Source organism: Hemiscyllium ocellatum, chromosome 15 (genome assembly GCF_020745735.1).
Source record: "Hemiscyllium ocellatum isolate sHemOce1 chromosome 15, sHemOce1.pat.X.cur, whole genome shotgun sequence".
NCBI lineage: Eukaryota > Metazoa > Chordata > Chondrichthyes > Orectolobiformes > Hemiscylliidae > Hemiscyllium > Hemiscyllium ocellatum.
The window spans coordinates 49,634,334-49,646,050 of record NC_083415.1 but is presented as its reverse complement, the minus strand read 5'-3'; positions in this window follow the sequence as shown (position 1 = coordinate 49,646,050).

The window sequence follows — 11,717 nt, the reverse complement described above, 5'->3', positions numbered from 1 at the left end:
GAGTTGAGAGTGTGGTGCTGGAAAAGCACAGCAGGTCAGGCAGCATCCGAGGAGCAGGAGACATTTCAGGCTTCAGCCCTTTATCAGGGCCACACTTTTCGACACTCATTCCCAGGATGGCAGACTGTCCTGTGCAGAGGGTGAGCAAACTGAACCTGCATTCTGTAGAGTTTCAAAGAATGAGAGTGGTTGCATCAAAACCTTGAAAATACTTAAAGGGGTAGTCAGGACAAATGAAAGTAGGGTGTTTCTCCTGGTGAGGGGTTTAGAACCATGAGGCACAATTTAAAAATAGGGGGATCACCATTTTGGACTGAGATGAGAACAATGTATTTTACAGAGAAGGTGGGGAAACCTTTGAATTCTCTATCCCAGAAGGCTGTGGAAGCTCAGTCTGTGTGTATCTGAAATAGAGCTTGATATATTTTTGATTTGCTACGGCATAAAAGTTTATCGGGAGAGTGTGGGTAAAAAGCATTCAATCAGCCATCATTGTATTAAATGGTGGGACAGGCTTGATGGTCAGAATGACATATTCCTGGCTATTCTCTCACATGGAGAAAGTGAGGACTGCAGATGCTGGAGATCAGAGCTGAAAATGTGTTGCTGGAAAAGCGCAGCAGGTCAGACAGCATTCAAGGAGCAGGAGAATCGACGTCTCGGGCATGAGCCCTTCTTCAGGAATGAGGAAAGTGTGTCCAGCAGGCTAAGATAAAAGGTAGGGAGGAGGGACTTGGGGGAGGGGCGTTGGAAATGCAACAAGTGGAATGAGGTCAAGGTGAGGGTGATAGGCGGGAGTGGGGGTGGGTGCGGAGAGGTCAGGAAGAAGATTGCAGGTTAGGAAGGTGGTGCTGAGTTCGAGGGTTTTGACTGAGACAAGGTGGGGGGAGGGGAAATGAGGAAACTCGATAAATCTGAGTTCATCCCTTGTGGTTGGAGGGTTCCTAGGCGGAAGATGAGGCGCTCTTTCTCCAGCCATTGTGTTGCTATGGTCTGGCAATGGAGGAGTCCAAGGACCTGCATGTTCTTGGTGGAGTGGGAGGGGGAGTTGAAATGTTGAGCCACAGGGTGGTTGGGTTGGTTGGTCCGGGTAGCCCAGAGGTGTTCTCTGAAACGTTCCGCGTGTAGGCGGCCTGTCTCCCCAATATAGAGGAGGCCACATCAGGTGCAGCGGATGCAGTAAATGATGTGTATGGAGGTGCAGGTGAATTTGTGGCGGATATGGAAGGATCCCTTGGGGCCTTGGAGGGAAGTGAGAGGGGAGGTGTGGGCACAAGTTTTGCATTTCTTGCGGTTGCAGGGGAAGGTGCCGGGAGTGGAGGTTGGGTTGGTGGGGGTGTGGACCTGATGAGGGAGTCACGGAGGGAATGGTCTTTTCGGAACGCTGATCGGTGAGGGGAGGGAAATATATCTCTGGTGGTAGGGTCCGTTTGGAGGTGGCGGAAATTACGATGGATAATACGATGTATATGGAGGTTGGTGGGGTGGTAGGTGAGGACCAGTGGGGTTCTGTCCTGGTGGCGATTGGAGGGGCAGAGGAACAGGAAGTGGAGGAGATGTGGTGGAGTAGCCATGGGCACCTGCATAGGCCCCAGCTTATGCCTGCCTCTTCGTAGGATATATGGAACAGTCCATCTTCTGCAGCTACACTGGCACCACCTCCCATCTTTTCCTCCGCTACATCGATGACTGTATCAGCGCTGCCTTGTGCTCCCATGAGGAGGTTGAACAGTTCATCCACTTTACTAACACCTTCCACCCCGATCTCAAATTTACCTGGACCGTCTCAGACTCCTCCCTCCCCTTCCTAGACCTTCCCATTTCTATCTTGGGCAACCGAATCAACACAGACATTTACTATAATCCGACCGACTCCCACAGCTACCTAGACTACACCTCCTCCCACCCTGCCCCCTGTAAAAACGCCATCCCATTCTCCCAATTCGTTCGTCTCTGCCGCATCTGCTCCCAGGAGGACCAGTTCCAATACAATACAAGCCAGATGGTCTCCTTCTTCAAAGACAGCAATTTCCCCTCAGACGTGATCACCGATGCCCTCCACCGCATCTCCTCCACTTCCCGCTCCTCTGCCATTGAGCCCCGCCCCTCCAATCGCCACCAGGACAGCACCCCACTGGTCCTCACCTACCACTCCACCAACCTCCATATACATCATATCATCCGCCGTAATTTCCGCCACCTCCAAACGGACCCTACTACCAGAGATATATTTCCCTCCCCTCCCCGATCAGCGTTCTGAAAAGACGACTCCCCCAGTGACTCCCTTGTCAGGTCCACACCCCCTCACCAACCCAACCTCCACTCCCGGTACCTTCCCCTGCAACCGCAAGAAATGTAAAACTTGCACCCACACTTCCCCCCTTACTTTCCTCCAAAGCCCTAAGGGATCCTTCCATATCCGCCACAAATTCACCTGCACCTCCATACACATCATTTACTGCATCCGCTGCACCTGATGTGGCCTCCTCTATATTGGGGAGACAGGCCGCCTACACTCGGAATGTTTCAGAGAACACCTCTGGGATACCCGGACCAACCAACCCAACCACCCTGTGGCTCAACACTTCAACTCCCCCTCTCACCCCACCAAGAACATGCAGGTCCTTGGACTCCTCCATCGCCAGACCATAGCAACATGATGGCTGGAGGAAGAGCGCCTCATCTTCCGCCTAGAAACCCTCCAACCACAAAGGATGAACTCAGATTTATCCAGTTTCCTCATTTCCCCTTCCCCCACCTTGTCTCAGTCAAATCCCTCGAACTCAGCACCGCCTTCCTAACCTGCAATCTTCTTCCTGACCTCTCCGTCCCCCACCCCCACTCCGGCCTATCACCCTCACCTTGACCTCCTTTCACTTATTGCATTTCCAATGCCCCTCCCCAAGTCCCTCCTCCCTACCTTTTATCTTAGCTTGCTGGACACACTTTCCTCATTCCTGAAGAAGGGCTCATGCCCGAAACGTCGAATCTCCTATTCTCTCACATGTGTCACTTCAATAAACTTGAAGTCATCCAAAACTCTGCTGCTCATGTCTTAACTCAGTTCACATCCTGTTCTTCTGTGCAGTTATTAAGCAAAACATTGATTTAAAACTCCCATCCTTGTTTTCAAATTCCTCCATAGATTCCCTGTGCAATGTCACCGTAACCTCCTCCAGCTGTACAACATTTCAATTCATACTCAATTTTAATCCTTCCCCTGAGGTAACCAATGGTTGCGTCTTCAGTTACCATGCTATAATCAATGGAATACTCTCCCTGTACCTGTCCACCTCACATTCTCCTTTGGCATGCTTTATAAGGTTGGGCTAAGCTTTTTTGTCAAAAGATCTAATACCTCCCTGTGCGACTTGGCATCATAATGCTCCAGAAAAGTGCCTCAGAATGCTTTCTTAAGTTAACGTACTTGCATAAATGTAAGTTGCTGTTGTTGGTAGTGGTGCTGTTTGCAAGGTGCTGGGAAGGACTCCATTCTCAATCTCTCAGTGTAAATTTGCCAGATTCGCTAAAGTGGGGAAGAGAGCTGGTGAAAACAAGTTCCTCCAGTTGTGACTAAAGTTGATATAGCAATTCTGCTGCTAGCTGCCCCATAGCAATCAAAGGCATCCCTCAGTAAACTCAATTCAAAGGAAATTTCACTCTGTGGGTAATCATAGACTCAAAGCCACATCAACCTGGGATCTACAACATGAGGCCACCGACAGACTTACACCTGACCTCTTGATTTCTGCAGTAGTTTGGTTGGGCATTGACGAAAGGAATGGGAGTGTCGCACTCTCCAGTGCAAACATTCCTTGCTCACAGCCTGCAGACCGAATTCAAGACTGTTTATATTTAATTAAAATGCCTGACGTTTGTTGATTGTTGATAATCATACTCCAGCAAAGAAATAATTGCATTTTCAGCCAAATGTACTTCAGGATTTAACACAAACACCTGGGAATAATATAAAATTAAAGAACTGCTATCACTGTCAATGCACATTCTAACATTTAAGATGGTAGGAAAAACTATCATTAACTCTGAGCATTAACTCTGTATATCACCGAGAACTTCTTTCAAAGGAAAAGCTGGGAGGTCTCTTTTCAGGTCAGTGACTTAGTGTTGTTTAATGACTTAACTATATGTTAACAGATATGCTTATTTTACTGTGAGCATACAGTATTCATTATTTCCTGCATTATGGGAAGCAGGGAAGCAGTATTTACTTTAGGTGTAACAAAAACAAAAGATGATGGCAAAACCCAGCAACTTCAGAGAGAAAGCAGAGTTAACATTTCAGGTCCAATCACCCTTCCTCAGAACTAGTTGCAGCTAGGAAAAGGTTGGTATATCTGCTGAAGATGGGGTGGGTGGGGAATGGGGGGAGGGGGAGGTTGGAGAATGGAGGAGTAAAAGATAGATAGAGATGGAAGCCAGAGAGTGAGAGAAACACAGTTGGGCAGACGAATGAACGAATAAAGGTCAGCCTGGGAGAATCAATAGCCACTGATCGGGACCATTAGTAGTGGACAATGGGATGGTTGTGGTAGCAACTCATTGCCTGGCGTATGGTCTTTGGGGTGAGCACATGGGAATAGGTACTCAAGCCCTAAAATCGACATGAGTCCTAAAAGTTGCAGTGTTCGCAAGCGGAAAAGGAGGTGCTGTTTTTCCAGCTTGTGCTGACCTTCACTGGAGCACTGCAGCAAGCCTGAGACAGAGATGTTGGCCAGGGAACAGGGTAGGGTGTGTTGAAGTGGCAGGCAAATGGAATTCAGGCAAAGTTTTGCTGACAGAATGCAGGAGCTCTGCAAATTGGTTGTCCAGTCTGTGTTTCATCTCCCCAGTGTAGAGGAGACCACATTGTGAGCAATGAGTAAAATAGACTAAGATTGAGTGAAGTGCAGGTATTTCACCCAGAAGGTGAGTCTGGGGCCTTGGAGAGTCAGGAAGGAGGAAGTAAGTGGGCAGGTGTTACACCTTCTGCAATTGCCAGGGAAGGCGCCTCGAGGCTTGGGAAGATGTGGGAGTGGAGGAGGAGTGGGCCAGGCTACCTGGAGGGTACAGTCCCTGAGGAAAGCTGACAAGGGAGAGGAAGGGAATATGAGTCTGGTGGTAGCATCCCGCTCGAGGTAGTAGAAGTGGTGGTGAATTATCCCTTACTTTACCATGGGTGTAATGGGGTCTTTCTGGACTGTGATTTTCTGCTAATATTGCCTGTAGAGGGGGCAGAGGGGTGGTGGGTATGAGATGCTCAATATCTATATCATTGGTATCTGGGTTATCTTACCATCCCTCTTAGCACGAGCATCGCCCAGAAATTTGAAGTTGCTAACGTGCACCAGTAATTGCTTGAAGGCAATTGTTGACACATCAGCAGCTCATGCATTATGCAAATAAATTATCCCATTCCACACAATACTACACTTCAGAAACTGAGTGTTTTCTTTGCCACTTGCATTGAGTGATTAACCTCACATCTCAGAACAAAAAATGCTGTTAATGTACTCATTCCAACCTTCTCAACAGTGCCAGTCTTGTGTCCCAGTGCTGTAGCACTTAATTCAAACAACAAGTGCTTTGTCATCCTGTAATGCTTTCTCTTGTAGTTTTCCTACCAGCCAGCTCATGAACAATCTTCTCCAGAAAAGGCCCTGAGTCAAATGTGTGGGTGATTTGTAATAGATTGTATTGTCATCCACTCACTTATGGACGTGGTTGAAATCCAGCCAGATTGAGAGGATGAAAGTTTGCTTTTACTCAAAAAAAAATGGATTGGGTAACCACAATGTAATTAAAAATCACACACAACCGAACCAATTTTGTACTAATTGCTTCTCCCATTTGAAAAAGTTACCTCAGACTGGAAATTGAAATACAGCAACTTTTTGTTATTAACCAGCACCTTTGGAACCAGGAGTATGCCACTTGATCAAATATTCTGTATAATCAAGAGGTTTGCATAATCAATGTAAAAACATAAACTAAATAATAGAAATTGAATTGTGGGGGCATGCACATCACTGCTACACATTATTTACAGCATAAATCACTTCAATAATAATGCAACTTTGCCTTAAATAAAACTTATAGGCAGAAAGCCTTCTAACTCACATGCTCAACTGACTACTCAGACATTGTGATAGACTATGTTATTTGATGAGAAATTGAGTCGAAATTGAATCAGCTCCTGATATTTCATGTGGTTATTCGATTGAACAACAAGTATACTTTCATTGTGAAGTAAACAGATTTTTAAAAACGTAATAATTGGACAGAATAATATAATGAACTTCACAGTATTTGAGGTACATGATTTCTGCCAGTTTATCGAGAATGCCCAGTAATAAAGTGCCAGTTAAAACAAAGTGTGCTGCATTAATGCAACAGGAAGTATTATTACAAAAAGGTCCCAGACAGGAGACCCCAAATTGTTAAGCTCTCAGGTGAGGAGTGATGTACTGGCTCTCCATCTCTATTCAGCTATACCCTCCATTTAGTGCAAATGTTATTTGCCACTTGTCATCACAAGCTTGAAATTGCTCAGAACTTTGCAATCGCTGCAATTGGCCACGGAGTGCTCTATTATCTCTCGGGGTCACACATGGTGCTGAAAATGCTGCAGTAATTAATGGAAATTCCCACTTCTTCTTGCTAGAACTCAGACAAAAGGAAAACAAAACACCAGAAGACCTCTCTCTCTCTCTCTCACCCTGCACTATAGAAGGAATTAGAATTAAAGAATCTTAACCAATCTGCAGTACTAAAAATTGTGAAACCATCTGTTCAACTACCAATGGCAAAACTAATGGTGACCTCCACCACAAAAGCTGCAATGGTCAATTAACCACCCTCCGCAAAGAACTCAGAGACTAATCTTTGCCACTTTTTTAGACTTTATTTCCTTTTGGACCCACCTCATATGTCAAATCTGTGTGTTTGTGGACTGCGTAACTAAATCTTCTTGCACTTAGCAATTAATAAACTCACTCCCTTTGTATTCATTCTGGAAGACTTGATTAAATTAGAGACATAAAGTCAGAGATGCTGGAAACAGATCCTTCAGTCCAACTCGTCCAAGTCGACCAGATATCCTAGTTCTATTTGCCAGCATTTGGCCCATATCCCGAAACCTTTCCTATTCATATACCCATCCAGATGTAATTGTACCAGCCTTCACCACTTCCTCTGGCAGCTCATTTTATACACGCACCACCTTCTGTGTGAAACAATTGCCTGTTAGGTCCTTTTTATGTCTTTTTTCAAAGCATAAGTTCATTTGTTGTTGTGAGAAAGGCATTTGTAATGTAAGAGATCTAGTTTCAAATTAACCTGGGCAATGGTAACCCTCAGAATGTGGATAGTTTTGGAATTCAGATATATTGATGCCATTGAATGTCAAGGGATGTCCAAAGATGTGCATGTTAGGTGGATTGGCCTTGCTAAATTGCCCATAGTGTCCAGGGATATGTGGGTAAGGTCGATTAGCCATGGGAAATGCAGACTTACAGGGGTAGGGGAGGCAAGTGAGTCTGGGTGTGATGCACTTCGGAGAGTTGGTGTGGACCTGTTGGGCCAATTGGCTTGTTTCCACACTGTGGGAATTCTATGATGGTTAGATTCTCTCTTGCTGAAGATGGTCACTGCCTGTGGCTTGAATGTTAGTTGCCACTTGTCAGCCCACGCCTGAATATTATTCAGGACTGCTGCATTTGGGCATGGATTGATTCAGTATGAGAGGGATGACAAATGGTGCTGAACATTAGCAAACATTCCCGCTTCTAACTTTATAATGGAAGGAAGGCCATGAATGAAGCAACTGAAAATGATTTGGCCATTTTGAATTCAGATGTGACTGATAGTAGACCTCAGAGATTACAGCAAGTGGTTTAAAAGGGGATGGTTACTAATTTTTAATTATTTTAATTGGTAACTTAGATCCAATACAAAGGCCTATTATATGGATTATTAATATAGATTAAGTAAAGCTTGCATTTCAAAAGTCTATAGATTCTAGCAGAAAGGACGACAAAGGTTTATGAAGATGCTATTGTTTCTGAGGTTGTGTGAAAGAATTAGCTGGGAAGATGAAGATTGAACTGGAGACAATATAATAGAACAGAAAGTCTTCAATTTTATAGGCACTTTTCCATACCCTCCTACTGAGCCTTATGATACATATCAGAATGAACACAGCCATAAATTTTGTCATAACTTTATTACATAAAGTATATGAGATTGTATACAATATGGTTTATATGGCTAAAGAACCGTGTGAAGAAACACAATGTCTCCAATTATTGCTGTAATGACATCCAAAGAAATGTTTGTAGCTTTTATTTTAATAGTTTGAAAGCATTCTGAGAAATCTGAAAGATTATATAATCTATTTAATTCATCAGATGGAAGAAGAATGAACAAATCAGGGATAACTAACCTAAATACCCAGGATCTGTGAGAGCTTGATCATGACCACTCAGGCTGCTTCCTCTGCTCCAACCTTTTTAAAAAACCACAAGACCTCACAAGTTATCTTCGCATCGACTGCTCGGCACCTGATCCCAATCTCTCTCTAACAGAAACCAAGACAAAAGACGGCTTTTAAAGCCACAGTATCGTCACATTGTGCAGTCATCATGAATTGGATATGTGCCTTCACTCTACGGTTTGATGTCTGTGATCATGGATGGATTTGTATAATCTTTTATAGATGGAACGTTGCCCACTTCTTTGCAGGATTCAACCATTGCCATCAGAATAGTGCATGACTTAGGCTGGACTCAACTATGTAATATCTTTTATGAACTCACATGTTCATGTGACAATCTTGAACTCATGCTTCGTCTTGGTTCAAGTTGTGAAAACTATCTATGTGTTCATTAATCATGCTTTTGTCCTATTTTTACATTGTACTTGTATGGTTAAGTGGTGAGAGTGTGGTAGGTTTTCAAACATGAGAGCTGCCAGTGAGAGTAAACCATCATTTTGAGGAATTGTACATCGATTTAATATAGTTATCCAAAACTCTTGGCAAGTTACTTCCACGTGAGTATCATGGACTTCACAATACACACAGTTTGATTGAAGATAGCGAGATGAAGTGATTATACATCGAATACCTTTTCTTCTACATATTTCTCAGAAGGGTGCACTAGCAAACTGCAGCCATTGTCAGACACAATTTGTTGAAGAACACTGAACACATTGAATATAGTAGACAAGGGGTCAACAGCCATTGCAATAGGGGTGTTGCTGATTTATCACTTGAAAGGGAATTTGTGGAATAATCAGTCACCAGAATGTTATCCTGTGTTTGGACATGGAAATTATTAGTTGCAAACTTGGACCATAGCTCATAAGGAATCCTATGTGGGACACGAGCTTATTGCTATTGTTGAGGTTATTGGAGTTGACTTGTGCCTTACAATTTGATTAGTTGATTAATGTCTTTATTGATGCTGGATCAATTAATGGATTTAAGCACCAATCTTTGTTTTTCCTTCATCCATATGATCTATATCTACATGCTCCGGCATGTAGAGCTTGTGAAATACCACTTTCTTGTCTTTAAAAATTAAATTCATGGAACAACCTAGTCTGTGTGAATGACCAAGATGAGCATACAAGCTGAGGGACCTGTTGGATACGTTTAGGTCATGCATTGATAATGAATCTTTTTGAGTTTTTGCAACTGCTCATCGTCGGATGTATCTTACTAAAGCTGCTCTGCTTGGCAGTGACTAAAATGGAAGAGATTGATATTGCAGCTTGGCATTGCTGCTGTTGCAACTGATGCCTTCCTTACCTCATGGACAGTAATAATCTTTGCATCCTGGTAGGCCAATAATATAAGGTAAAAACAATGACTGCAAATGCTGGAAACCAGATTCTGGATTAGTGGTGCTGGAAAAGCACAGCAGTTCAGGCAGCATCCAAAGTGCAGTGAAATCGACGTTTCGGGCAAAAGCCCTTCATCAGGAATAAAGGCAGTGAGCCTGAAGCGTGGAGAGATAAGCTAGAGGAGGGTGGGGGTGGGGAGAAAGTAGCATAGAGTACAATGGGTGAGTGGGGGAGGGGATAAAGGCCAGGGAGGAGAGGGTGGAATGGATAGGTGGAAAAGAAACTAGGCAGGTCGGAAAAGTCCGGACAAGTCATGGGGACAGTGCTGAGCTGGAAGTTTGGAGCTAGGGTGAGGTGGGGGAAGGGGAAATGAGGAAACTCTTGAAGTCCATATTGATGCCCTGGGGTTGAAGTGTTCCGAGGCGGAAGATGAGGCGTTCTTCCTCCAGGCGACGGGTGGTGAGGGAGTGGCTGTGAAGGAGGCCTAGGATCTCCATGTCCTTGGCAGAGTGGGAGGGGGAGTTGAAATGTTGGGCCACGGGGCGGTGTGGTTGATTGGTGCGTGTGTCCTGGAGATGTTCCCTAAAGCGCTCTGCTAGGAGGCGTCCAGTCTCCCCAATGTAGAGGAGACCGCATCGGGAGCAACGGATACAATAAAATGATATTAGTGGATATGCAGGTAAAACTTTGATGAATGTGGAAGGCTCCTTTAGGGCCTTGGATAGAGGTGAGGGAGGAGGTGTGGGCACAGGTTTTACAGTTCCTGTGGTGGCAGGGGAAAGTGCAAGGATGGGAGGGTGGGTTGTAGGGGGGCGTGGACCTGACCTGACCTGACCTGACCTGACGGAGGGAACGGTCTTTGCAGAAGGCGGAAAAGGGTGGGGAGGGAAATATATCCCTGGTGGTGGGGTCTTTTTGGAGGTGGCGGAAATGTCGATGGATAACTTGTTTTATGCGAAGGTTTGTAGGGTGGAAGATGAGCACCAGGGGCGTTCTGTCCTTGTTACGGTTGGAGGGGTGGGGTCTGAGGGCGGAGGTGCGGGATGTGGATGAGATGCGTTGGAGGGCATCTTTAACCACGTGGGAAGGGAAATTGTGGTCTCTAAAGAAGGAGGCCATCTGGTGTGTTCTGTGGTGAAACTGGTCCTCCTGGGAGCAGATACGGCGGAGGTGGAGGAATTGGGAATACGGGATGGCATTTTTTGCAAGAGGTAGGGTGGGAAGAGGTGTAATCCAGGTAGCTGTGGGAGTCGATGGGTTTGTAAAAAATGTCAGTGTCAAGTCTGTCATCATTAATGGAGGTGGAGAGGTCCAGGGAAGGGGAGGGAGGTGTCAGAGATGGTCCAGGTAAATTTAAGGTCAGGGTGGAATGTGTTGGCGAAGTTGATGAATTGCTCAACCTCCTCGCGGGAGCACGAGGTGGCGCCAATGCAGTCGTCAATGTAGCGGAGGAAGAGGTGGGGAGTGGTGTTGGTATAATTACGGAAGATCAACTGTTCTACATAGCCAACAAAGAGACAGGCATAGCTGGGGCCCATACATGTGCCCATGGCTACCCCTTTGGTCTGGAGGAAGTGGGAGGATTCAAAGGAGAAATTGTTAAGGGTGAGGACCAGTTCGGCCAAAAGAATGAGAGTGTCGGTGGAAGGGTACTGTTGGGGACATCTGGAGAGGAAAAAATGGAGGGCTTGGAGGCCCTGGTCATGGCGGATGGAGGTGTAGAGGGATTGGATATCCATGGTGAAGATGAGGCATTGGGGGCCTGGGAAATGGAAGTCTTGGAGGAGGTAGTGGGCGTGGGTGGTGTCTCAAACGTATGTGGGGAGTTCCTGGACTAGGGGGGATAGGACAGTGTCGAGGTAGGTAGAGATGAG